The sequence below is a fragment of the Leopardus geoffroyi genome, chromosome B2, assembly GCF_018350155.1.
Source record: "Leopardus geoffroyi isolate Oge1 chromosome B2, O.geoffroyi_Oge1_pat1.0, whole genome shotgun sequence".
NCBI classification, from domain to species: Eukaryota; Metazoa; Chordata; class Mammalia; order Carnivora; family Felidae; genus Leopardus; species Leopardus geoffroyi.
The window spans coordinates 88,437,410-88,451,350 of record NC_059332.1 but is presented as its reverse complement, the minus strand read 5'-3'; the positions used below and the strand labels follow the sequence as shown (position 1 = coordinate 88,451,350).

Sequence of the window (13,941 nt, the reverse complement as noted above, 5' to 3'; positions counted from 1 at the left end):
TAAGCTTAGTTTGTTCAGCAACATTTTGTAAGATAAGATAGTGAAAACAATTCATGGGAATTTTTACTTGACCCATTAGTATATGCATGGAGACTACTAATTGTGGTAGCATACACTTAGTGAAAATTATGTAATAGTGAAACGTTATCGGTGTTAATGTTCAGATTTTCTGATTTTGTATTTTAGATTATAGCTCTTGGATGGGTATACTGTGGTGCATTTCTTAGGTTTAGTCAATATATGCTATATTTTGAAAGAATTGATTAGTAAAAACAAGAAGGGATGGTGTAAACCAATTCTAATTGTTGTTTAGATCAAAGTCAACATTTCTCAGAGGCAAATCATTTTTAAAATTCAGCTAAATCTTACTTACTTTCTGTGGACATTTGCTTTATTTTATATTTTTTATTCCTCTTTGCTTCTCAACATGAGAACATGTGCTTGGCTTTGCAAACTCCCTGATTGTATGAGCTGTGATAGGAACACTAGGGGATCCGAAGGTTCTTTAAAGAATACATACCTAAGTGTGCCCATCCACATCTGTCCACTTAACACTTGTGCTGAAGCTCAAAGGCACTAATGCACATTTTAATCTCTAGATGAATCACTGTCATCTTGACTCCTGCATACTGCTGTTAGCCACCCAATACCCATCCTCTAGTGTCCTTTTCTGACAATTTAGATGCCATTGCTTGCAACTAAAAAGGCTTTATCTCTGAACATTTAAATTCCTTGACTAAATCTAGCTAGTGGTTCTTGCACATAAGGGAGGGGAAAGTGTTTGAAAAACACAGAAGAAGAAAATGATAAGCAGTGTTTTTTCTTTGCAAATGGAAAATGATGACTGATACTCCCTATCTTTGTATCACAAACAGAAGAGATAAGTTAAATTAACTCATGGTAGATGAAAAGACTTTCATTACCAGAAACATTGTTAAAAATTACAGTAGGCTGCTCAGAGAGCTGAGAAATTTGTTTTCCCGTTGATTTTTTAAAAATAGAGCAGATTCCAACCCAATTTGATTCTATTTGTTCTGTCCCATCCAAAGAAATTGAAGTACAGATTATATGCAATCTTTTAAATCATTTAAATACTTACTGTACAATATCTGGATTCTATCTTTATCTGACTTCTCAAGCAAAGACTTTTCTCAAAGGCCACAATTTCTCTTAATTATCAAATATAAAGATCATTTTCAAATAAATTGATTTTAAAAATTTCCTTGATTTGTATCCTTTAATTTAGTCAATAGATCTAAAGCCTCTTATTTCTTAAATATCTTCCTCCTGGCATCCTCAATGGTACTCTCTAGGAAACAGAAACCCAAAGTCCAGAGCACATCAGTGGGATTGTGGGAGAAGCCACAGGAAAAAATACTATACTTCCCTCCGAGGGGGGAAAAATGGTGACAATAAGCAAAAAGAAATAAGTTCCCCCACCTACTGGTGAAACTGAAGATTGTTCAGCCACATTTGAGTTCAGGGTTTCAGAGTAAGTAAACCAAACATAACGCTAAACCTACTAGCAACAGTTTGGCAGCTTATAGGCCTGTAAGAACAGGACAAGAGCAAACAAGTGTGTGGCTGCTTCAAAGCCATGGTGGCCTGATGGAAAGATGCTCTGGACACACAGACACCTTAATCTAGGTGATGGGCGGACCGGCACTCAGAAACCTATGATTTTGGCAGAACTATGCAGGGGGTAGAGGCAGTATAATGTGTTTTAGCAGTTCTTTGATAATTTATTGAACTAATGATATTTTCACAAATTAAATTAAGTAATTTGGGGGTAAGGGTACGTGCCTTTATATGCCCATGATTTGGGAGAGAGGGGTCAGGAAAAGTTATAATATGGCAACCTGGAAATATTTTATAAGTTACTAAGAAAATTTACCACCCAAATGTTGACTCATTTTTTTAGAGCCACTTGTGGCTCTCAAATGTTTAAATTGACTAAGTCAAGTCACTACTTAGTAAATCTTCAATACAAGACAGGGAGAAATATTTGAAAAGCATAAATAGAAAATGTAAGAAAAATTTAGAATTTGACACACTAAATTTTCTAGAATAATCAAATCATTTTTTTTTTCTTTTCTTTGTCTTTTTTTTTAAACAAATGAAAAGCACGGCACATAAAAGCAGAATTTCTTTAACAGATAAGTGTTAATAAAGTATTGCGGTAGCTGACTCAGTTTGAGTATTTCCCTTTTAACCTTTAGAAATAGAGTAAACTTTGTTCTATTTAGTCAATTCTCTTATGTTTTGCTATTGGCACCTCTCTGTTCAATTCCTGTCCAGTCAGTTGGGCAACATTCTTGATTTTGACTTTTCAGATTTCTAGTATTCATACATAATTTAAAATTTTAAACTTCAAAAATATTTCAGTTGCTTCTATTCTGATTTGGGCCCCCTCAATCTCACTTTTAGATAGATTGCTACCAAAGGAAAACAAAAACCAGTCTTTTTAGGATTGATGAGGCTTACCTCCATTCTCTCACCATCTCTATTTTAAACTATTGTAAGTGAAACTTTGTAAATCACAACTCCCCATTCCTACTCCAATGAGCCTCGAAGCAGTATAGCACAAGATTCACATGACTACTTCCCTCACCTGCTCTGTGAACTTGGCCAGGCTGCCTTAAATCTCTAAGATTCAGTTTCCTTATTTCAACAAGCAGGACTAATAAGAGTATCTCCTTCAAGCGGGTGAGATTTTGAAAACACTTGAAGTTTTTGTAAAGTTTGCTTGATCTGTTCATCCTAGTATGCTCCCTTCTGAAAAGGAGACTTTTGGTGGGTGTGTTTCCTAACAACATCTAAATAATATTAAATGCAAAACTGTGTCATCCTTTGAATTTGCTAACATTTAGAGCATATATTCAATAATATTTAAAATACTATTCTGTTTCCAAAATTATTGTTTCTTTATAAAATGTATTGTATCACTAATTTTATCACTTCATATTTATCCACATACCTATTTACACACATATATATACACATATAGATATAGTTCATATTTGTGTATACATTTACCACTTTATATTGCATATATATATATACAAGTATTCATATATTTATAGAAACATACATGTTTAAATAAGTGTGATTTAAAATCATATTATGAAGTGGATCCAGGCTTTTTTTTTTCCTATAAACCATTTCTAAAAAGGTGGGACTAATTGTTATTTACAAAATCTGGAACTAGTTTTGACTAAGATACTCAAAAGGTTAGTGAGATACTCTAAACCTAGCTACTTTAAATGCCTTTTTTTTTATAGCAGTGTTAATATCATTGTTGTTAAGAACACAACAACTGCTGCATTTACTCATTTCTGAGGAATAATCATAAAGGTTGATTTTCATTACCATTTAAATTTTCAGATGATAAAATTAAAGTGAAATCACAAACTTGTTCGGTTAACATCTAGTAAAATAAAATGTAATTTAAACACATAATGTATGATTTTAAAAGGGAAGTAAACTCCTGTTTTTAAAAAGCTCAGCTTACATTGATAAAAGTTGGCACAAATGACTAATCTTTTTAAAGTTTGCTTTCCAAATTTAACTTTGAAAACCACACAGCAACTATTGCTGGTTAAAAACTGCTTTGCAAAATCTCCCATAAAATGTGTATTATATATACATTTAATATAAAGGTAATTCTTCAAATCATAATGTATTAATTAGCTACATGATATAGCAAGCCACCATTAGATTACTTATTGTACTAATTTAATTTGCACAGTGGCAGCTAATTTAAAGGAAGCATTCTCTTTTCAAGCTTATTTTTCAGCCATTATTAGGTGAAAATGATTAGTGTGGAATTTGAAAACAATCTTTTTCCCTATTTCTCTCTCTTTCAGAGGGACAGTTTGTGATACTTCTACCTTTGGTGTGTAGAGATAGAGGCAAATAAAAAGATCACATTAATCTAGATGATGCAAACCCATCAAGAGAAGAAAGTGAATTCTACTTTCCAAAATTAGCATCAGATTTTCATCTTTTCATGCCCTTTTCAGGATCCTATTGAAATCGATGGGAGATCTATGTGTTAGATGGGAAAGAATAAGAGCAATGCTGGGATATACTCAGTACAAATAAATGGAAACTGAATCCCACTGCCTACAGGCCTATGTACGTGTTTCCATAATCATGCATTCTGAAGAAGCAAATATGCCACTCATCCAGCAGATCAGAGAGAGTACAAAGAAATAACAGAACTTGATCCAAATAATAAAGAGGCCTTAACCAAACTATTATGAAGAAAAAAAAACACGATAGAGAAAGTATTTATATGATTAGTAATATATTTTGAGAGTGATATAAAAATGGTCATGAAGAGGTTCGTTGAAAGAAAACATGTGACCCAATAGCGTTAAAGTTAACTTAAATCAAGAACAAAACTTTGCCCCAGAGCAGAGCCCCAAACTTGCACAAAATAAAACTATATGAAAGTTGCAGCAGATATATTTTTACAAGACATTCTAATAAAATAATGATATCTATAGTCCAAATATACCAATGAGGGGGCATCTGGGTGGCTCAGTAGGTTAAACTTCCAACTCCTGGTTTCAACTCAGGTCAGGATCTCAGGGTTAGTGGATCTGAGCCCTGCGTCGGCCTCTGAACTGACAGCATGGAGCCTGCGTTGGGATTCTCTCTCTCATGCTCTCTCTGCCTCTATCTCAAAACAAACAAAGAAACAAACAAACAAACAAAAAAACATACACACACACACACACACACATCAGTGGGTTCAGCAGTGGAAGTGAAAAATAAAAGCAATGGAAAGAAATAGGAAAACTCTTTACTAAAATGTGGTTCTGGTATGCATAAGGTAAAATATGTCCCAATTCAACTAGCATTATCTGTCCTCAGCAATCTGTGATCACCACTAACAACAGTATGGCTCTCATATTCTAACCACAAATTACTCAGGAAAAAACAAATGAATTGATCATTGAATCAAATAGACACATGCCAAATTAGAAGACATTTGTCTGCATGAGACATGCACTTTGCATAGTTTTCAAATGATGGAAACTGATGACTCCATAGGCAAAGCTCTAATCAAAATTTCTGTTATTGTAAATTCGCTGAACATTTATTCTGTGTCAGGCACCATTTAAAGCCCACAGGTAAATCCTTTATGGTCAATATTCTTCTTCTACCAAAAAATTCACTGAAATTTACCTATAAACTCAGTTACTGAAGTCCAGGACCCTCAGTGAAAACTGTAGTCTAGGGTATAAAAACACTAGTCACCCAAACCGTTTATACCCTATAATAGGTGCATTTATGTGTTCTTCACAGATAGGGATCTAATTCCACTTAATGTATTCAGGAATATTGAAATTCATTAATTCTATTCTGGTTTAAATTTTTATTCTCTTATGTAAAAAATGTTGCCTTAAGGCCCTCAATTTAATAGAAACTATTTAAACTTCACATATACATATGTTTCCCCTCTCTCTTTTGTGTTTTACACTATAACAGAGATAAACAAAATACTTTGGAATTAATTAAACAAACAAAAGTATGAAGTCCAAAAATGTAAGTAGAATCACTATTACTGAGTTATCTAGTGTTTTTTTTTTTTCCCTGCTGGAGTTATTATTTAAATTTCATACTTTGGTGTTGGGGTATAGAAACTATTCAGAATAAAATAAAATGAATGAAGTAATTAATCACAGAGTTAATAAAATTAATTTCAACAAGAAACAGGCTGATGTTCTTATGTGATTTGTAAAATAAACTAATTTTATTGAAAATTGCAAAAGAAGGTATCCAGAATGTTTTGGAAAGTGGTAACATCCTTGAAATGATCATATATCCATGCAAACTGGTGGCTCTCTCATTTACAAGTTTAAATTTAAGAGAGGACATTATCATCAACGTCATACACATAACTAAATATTTAATGATTTAGGAGGGCATTGTCTTTTCATATTCTTTTAACAGAGCACAGGCCTTATTTTTGCTTTTTTTTTTTTTTGTTATTTCATATGTATTAATAGGTCAATCATATAAGAAGGAAATCATTTCCCCTTCATCTGTTCATATCTAGGGGAAAATTACAGGGTAGAAACAAGGAAGCAAAATAGAAAGAAGAAGAAGGAAATGTATATATTATATATAAGAAGAAAATAAAAGTATAAACAAGATGCTAAATAAGTCTTCATAAATCAAGGATCTTGGTTAGCCTAGCCAGTTCTCATTTTTCTTTCCTTCCTCTCATTTCTTTGATTGTCAAAATGATTATCTACAATCCCTAGGCATCCATATCCCTTATTCTTTATTTTCTACCTGGAACCTAGCTATAGGTTTGCCATGCATTAAAACTTTGCATTCTACATTTATAGAAAAACTTACACTTTTCACTTGCGATTCTCAATTCTGATATTTCACACACACACACACACACACACACACACACACACACACACATACACACACACACCTCCCCAATGAAGTTGAAGTAAAAATAAGAAAATATAAATAATAATGCTTCCCAAAAGGAATTACCAAAAGGAACAGTGAAATGACTGGATTTCTTTAACAGTAACCTGCAACGGCCTATCTTATCCCTTTCAAAGAAAATTCACAAAGGGGATTTTCCATATGTTCTCTAGCCTCATGAAGTTATTCAATAAACTAAAAAAGAATCAGCTCATGAATAGTTCTGAAAAGAGCACAGTGATTTTGCTGGGGAAACATTAGCACCAGGACCTTGCAAAACAATCACAAGTAGAGAAGCACACAGAGTGTGCGATTCGGGGCCTCCTCTAGGCTCTTTCAAGACAGCCCATAAAGCATGAGATTTCAGACACCAAACTGTTCAGCTGAATACCGGAAATGACCAGAATGGTCCTGCTCCTGTGAGTTCTGGCTATCGGAGCAGCTCATTTCACCACTTCGTTACTTGTGGGCTTTCCACAGTGCTTGGCACAAGATAAATGCTCAATAAATCTATGATAACAGAAATTTTGATCAGAGCTTTGCCTGTGCAGTCATCAAGTACCAGTTCTGTATTCAATAACACTTTGCTTGGTGTTGAATAATTCAGTTATCACCTTCACCAACCAGAATGTGCCCAGAGCAACAGAAGCCCTGTACCCTGAGAGGTCTGATTACAAACTAGAATTCTTTGAAAATCTTCAGGAATGCTCCTTCTCTCTTTATTACAACAGTGTGTCTCCTCAAAAAAAAGGGGGGGAGGGGACTATGTAATAAAGTAATTCAGAAAAAATAAAGATGAAGGCAAGGCAAACATAAAATGAAGAGAACATATGGCTTTTTACATGATCTATGCCAATATTTTACCTGTCTTCTATTATTCATCTTCTTCCATATTTACATATTTCTCCATTTATACATAGGGAATTGAAGTTTTTCCCTGCCCCAACTGATATACTGATGTTTGGGATTCTGATTATTCTTTAAGAAGACATTTATCAGCAGGAATCTTGCTCTTCCACCAATAGAATTAATTCCTACTGTTCTTTGGTTAGTTTCCTGGGAAGAAGCCTACCATTCTAATGCAATCTTCTCTATTTCTGAGTTTTCCCAAGCATAGACATTCTAAGTTACAGTAGCAGAGGTAGCCCTAATGTTAATGCTAAAGTTAATGTTCAAGTGCAAAGAAGGAACTTGAAATTCTCCCTAATATTAGGAACAATGAAATTAAATACATCTCTCTCTCTCTCTCTCTCTCTCTCTCTCTCTCTCTCCCATTCTCTGAATCCTAGCTGTTCTAAATTCTATTTTTGAAGTTTGGGGGAATTTTCAAAAAATCTTATTTAGGCTATCAACTATTATAACTTTGGGTTTCTTTAAATCTCTTTACCCATAAACTAGATTACAGAAAGTGCAAGTAAGAATAAGAAAGAAATGCATGTTTTTATTATTATTAAAACAACTTAAGAAGAAACTCCTTAAGTAAATGGGTTAGCCTTTTGGCACCCTAAAGGATGAGCAGCTAGCTTTCCTGCCCACTAATGAGCTACTTTTGACCTAACTAAAATCATTTCAGGACCCGCTGTATCTACTCATTCACAAAGGCCTCCCCCACCCCCATACCATTTCCATCCAATGGGCTGTCTGCCTGATCTGCATGCAATATTGTCCGCCAGCATGAACGATTTACAATGGGCACTTTATTTCTGTAATTTAAAAGGAAAAAGAGAGAGAGAGAAACAACTACTGATGCAAAATATCATTTTTTCCTTTCTAATGGATGAGTAATAACCAGGAGATTTCTGAAAAGCTGTCCAGGGTGCCTGTCAGAGCTGGCAAAATTTCTGACCCAGAGAAATATATTCACGAACAGGCCCTGTGATTATGAGTTACAGGCCCCTTTGGAGCAAGCTGCTTAGAGAAGCACCAGAGAAATTATAAAACTAGTCTAAATACTTGGCACATAGAATTCACCATTCATACATGCATACAATTTCGCACAGAAGAAAATATATAAAATTGTATGTTCTGAATTAAATTTAAAACAACATATATGGAATATATGTTACACAAGAACTCTACAATGAAACCCTATTTCAATAGATGCCAAAGGGCTGGAAATCAGGAAATGGATGTAAATTAGATCAGACTTTGGCACCTTGCAAATCCATATTCCCATCAGTCCCAATCCTAGTGCTCCAATTTAACTTGATTCTGAAGATCCTCTTTGTGGTCTGATTTGGAACCTATTACCTCTCTTTTGAAAGGAGAACAATAAGGGAGGAGAGCAGGAACATGTGAAGAAAGGTAACCATAATTCACTTGAATTAAGGGATCATTTTGCTTCATGTTCCCTTTCAGTCCCTCCTGCCCTTGCGTAGATCTTGGCAACGGTTGTTGTTAACGGTGCCAATTTAGTGAAGGCAGTGGGCACCGTGCTGGAGTGGAGAGGAACAGCATAATGTCTCCAAACGGAAACTGTTTGTCAAACGCCAGAAGCCAACAGAGTGATTTAGGAAACTAGGGGTTAAAACAACTGTGATCATTCAAATCAGCACTTTTGTTCTACACGGGATTTCTCTTCACAAGGGCAGTTCAGTAGCAGGCGCCTCTGCCTGGTCCCTGGGAGAACTGGCATAACTTTCCTGTAGGTGGTCTCTCAGAGTGCTGTTCACTTTGCAAAGCTGGAAGGAGTGTGGCCAATCAGTGAGGAGTTGTGCACTTAGCAAGGTATATATACAGGATCTATACAAGATTATTTACAGGGCCTTGAAATGAAAATGATGAATGCAGTGTTTATACAATTCCTATGCACATAGTAAGCTTCTTGGACAAAAATCAGTTAAAGTGGCAATTTGGCATCCCCTGGAAGAAACATCTGGTTAGTCCACTACAATTTCATTGTGAATCAGCAGTTTTGGCACTGTACAGACACAATCAGAGATTAATTTTATGACGTTATCCGAGCTTATTTGCACTTCGTTTTGAAACTCAGGCAAATGTCCAAGTGTGATTGGGGGATGATACAACAACGGTAACTTTGTCTAGTGAGTAAATTCCATTAATACTAATGGGATAAATATTTTAGATAGCAATTTAGGTCATATTTACAGTCTGCAGAGTACTTCTATAGGTATTATATCATTTGGTTCTCATAATAACTATAGACAAAGGAGATCTTTTCAGATTCACAGTAGAGGAAACTGAGGCCAAGGAAGTTACTGAGGCCCAAGGTAACTTCTCAAACCAGAACTTTAATTCAAGTCATCTGATTCCAATTCTAGTGCTAATTTGCATCTCACCGGGCTAGGGAAATATGCTAAATGTAAGAAAGGGTGCTTTAATGCTTGGTCACAGGGTTGTTGCTGTTGGTTCAGAAGTGGAAGAGCACAAGAGCATGAAAGGCATCCTCGTGACTCAGAATCTGTTGTAGAGAAACAGTGGGTGTTTGTGGATATTGGTAGATACAGTCCATATGTATTTAAGTGTGCACATTTGCGTTTGGTGTGGAACCATGCCCTACAGAGAGTGATCAGTATTCATATGGCTGGTGTGGTTGAAAATGCACAGGTAAGTCTGGTCTTAGTCACCTTTTACATGCCCTAAAACAGTACAGGTACTTCTCAGTTAGCTGTCACTATCGCCTTATTATCCTTTAGGAAGATACAAAAAAGGAAGGAAGCATGGGTAGGTGTTGTTCACAGTAGCAAACAACACCACCGTCATTTTCAGAGTGCCCTGGATAAGAGACAACTTTCAGTGCCTATCACATCTGAAGCTAGCATTCCAGATTCTCAATTTTCTAATTTGAAAGAGAAGATGGACCATCTCTTTATTCTAATGTGTTTATGAATGTACCATTTCCATTTTTAAAAATTCCAAAATACCCAACCTCCCCCCCCTTTTTTTAGATGCAGTATATTTACGTGACATTCTGAATGTACCGTGAAACTCAGACAGAGTGGAAATTTAGTTTGCTATCGGCTAATAACTTCTCCCTAGCAGTTCAACCTAAAATTCAGGAAATTGACTCTTCACATGTGTGTGCCCAGAAGCACTTAAAAAGAAGCAGTACCTGTGCATAAGGGAAATAAGGAGATAATGGTAAAGAATATGAATGCCACGGAACATGGTGAGTTTCATAGGCTTGGTTTTTAATTCCTGCCATTTTTTCACATTTTGAGAGTAAAACAAAGAACAAGCGAACAGCAAGAGATTAATGCAAAAAAAGGTGGCTCTTCCCCAAACATTCTGCCTTTTTATCCTAGTGTCTGGAAAATGAATTGAGGCTTCTGAAAGTAGCAGTGCCTTTGCATTTTTCTTCATTAGGAAGTGTATTTGTAAAACAAGCTCCAAATTTTTGCCATTCATGATTCCTGGTCACAGGGTGATATTCTTCAGTGACACAGTCTTCGATGTATATGAGCCAAAGGATCATTTCTCATCCAGGGCTCAAGACGTAGTTAAGGCACAGCTAAAACCACCCCTCCCACACTCTCCACTTCAACAACAGCAGCTCATTATCAGAAGCACGTTGCAAAGGGCGGTGCAAGCACAAAAATCAATCTGATTGCCTGTATAGCTCTGCAAAATCATTCCAGGGGAGAAAAAAGAAATGTCGGAGAGGAAGGAGGAAAAGGGGCTGGGAGGTGGGAAAGAGCAGGAATGAGGACATAAGCCCTCACAGGCCCATAAGGACTGAAGTTTAATGGCTGAGTGCTTGTTTTGAACTGTGACCTGAGGTTTGGCTGGGCACTAACAGTGGCATGCCTCATCAGCCACTGTCATAGCCACCCCAGGGTATACCTCCAGCAGGGAGTCAGCTCCGTATCCTGAATTCTCAACTACCAGCTACCCACTGCCTCCTCCGCACGCACTGCTGAGACCCTGCCGAGAAATCAGCATGCAACCCAAGGAAGCATCCTTTCCTCTGGAATAAAAATTAATATTACTTGTCATATTTCATGTCTGAGCTCTTTTCATGCTTTATCCTCTGGTAATGAGGGCTAAATTACCAATATTAGTAGATTTTCATGGCTAGCACAGAAAGAGCTGTTACCAGAATAAATGTTTGCCTTGCTTCTGTTGGACACAGGCTCTGCTAATGCAGCTTTGCTAATTATTTCTAAATAGGCAATAATCTGCATCCCCTAGTGCTGGATAGCGGATTGGCCACGTACCTGCTATTTCCCTTATTTACATGTTTTACAACTTTATCAACTACACTAATTACACTCTGAGCACTGTTTAAAATTTTCTGTTAATAGAGATACAATGATGCACCAGAGGATGTGTATTTATGCCATAATTACGCCTCTGTTCCTACGATGCAGTCTCCAATTAGCTGTCTACGGTGGCACAAGCAGCTGCCTGATATTCTAAAGCAGTGAAACATCTGCACGGCGGATGATACGCTCACATGGATTTTTTTTTAAGCCTAGAAATTTACACCCAAGGGAGTGCAGACAAATAGGAGCCTGTCATGTGTAGGGATGATTAGAAATCCTCACCATGGCAACATTGGAGCAGCCATGTCACAGAGTGAGGGGACACATGTCTAGATGAAGGCGCTAAAAACATTTGCCATTTTTTTTTTAGCTTCAGTCTTCCAAACTTCCCTCCCTCCCCCTTTCTCTTTTTCATATTCTTCTCTTTGCATCTAAAGCCAACCAAAACAGCAGGTGAAAAGGCCAAAGTCTGCAGCCATGCAAGGCATATGACACCCGGGATTTAGTGTTAGGAAAAACAGTGCGCAATCAGAAATGTTAGACCCAGAAAATGTGCAGGGCCAGGAAGGGGTGTGCGTGTGTGCGTTGTTTGAGAAATACTGTAATAATAATTTTTATCATATATATATTTTTTTAGTGGCCGGTGGCGTTAAGAGCAAGAGGCAAGATAGAAAATAAATATTAGACAGACTATAACAGTTGAGGTACCTTATTCCAAAGATGACACCTAATTTAAAATTTCCTTTTAACCCTCATTAACAGTTACAATTTCTGCATGAACAGTTGGCTAGCACACATTAGTGAGAGTAGGGGAAGGCACACAAATGTCTTCTAGTTTGATATTGAATATATTTCTTAATGGCTGCTTCTTTGATAAGCCTGCCTGTATAAAGACAGTGCATGGATGTATTTAACCATACATAAAAAGGGCATTGAACCCTATAGGCAAATATGGAGAAAATATAAAAACACACCATCCCTTTTCCCAGAACTGTATTGATTTGTGTATTATAGTAATTACACTTTTGTTAGGAATAACATCATACTTTGCCTAAGATTTGACCACATAGGCTTTAAAGATGCATCTCATGGTATTTATTGTTTTGCTCAATATATTGCCTTTATTCCAACATGAAAATACTGAAATTTAGTTATTAATTTAAAATTGGTTTTCCAAATAATTATCTTATCAGATGGTCATGGCAACACTTTACAATTAATAACAAAGACATGTTTAAAGGTATTTAATTAGCAGAGAGCTGAGAGGTGAAGGGGGCTCCTACTAGTGAAATAATTAGAGGGAAAATGCTTTAATATGAAGAGTAATTATAGGTAGGAGTAAAAACGTAACATATGTGCTAAATTATAAGAGTACCACAAGCAATGTGAACTGCGTTAAGGATCAAACCTAATCAGTTAGAATCAGCACTTGTTCTGTGACAACAGTCCTGGTGGGAAGGCACTTGGTAGTCCATACCTGTATTACTTAACATCACTTTAGATGCTACTAATGTCAGGGTAAGGTCCAGATCATTCTATCATAACTGGACTGCTCTTGGGAATAAGTTGTTTTTAAAATGCACATCACCTAATTCATTCTCTTGAGAAAGAATACAACATTAGAAAATGATTTTGTTATTAAAAGGCATATATAATAACTTCTGTTAACAGACTAAGTGTTTGCATATACGCATATATGTATATATGTGTACACATATACGTAAAGACTGGCAATGCTTTCAAATTAATTGCATAATACGATACCTCCATAGTAAAGAATCTCAAAATTGGAGTTGTGTGTTTTAGAAACAAGGTTTTATAATTCCTTGATATGTTTAAACTACCTTCATAAAATTCTAATAAAAATTTTAACGAAAAGATCATTTTGAGTTAACAGACTATATGCATTAGCTTGGGTTAATGGCAGATAAATCTCCTAAGCCCACTTCTTCTAATCTCCCAACACTCTGGTACCATTGGGTACATGATGATCAATATTTCAGTCAGTCCCCTCAGGCTCCTGGCTTTTATCAGACCATGGCACTAAAGCACCTTACAGTGTTTACCAATGAAATCATAAAGCATTATGTTAACAGTGAAAATGTCTTTCCTCTACTTAACACTTCAGGTAACATGGGAATTAGTTACTTATTCAATTCCAAAAGAGAAACTGAGAGTTGTCTTCATTTTCCCATACCCAGCAAGCGAATCCTGAGTGCAGCTGTATAGTGACCACATAAACAATTCTTGTCAT

General features: G+C 36.1%; 1 long non-coding RNA gene across 2 annotated transcripts in view; it reads right to left on the bottom strand.

The window, feature by feature from the left end:
* Nucleotides 1-13,941, bottom strand: part of LOC123608760 — a 279,816-nt gene that overhangs the window by 184,864 nt on the left and 81,011 nt on the right. The gene's annotated exons all lie outside the window — the stretch shown is intronic.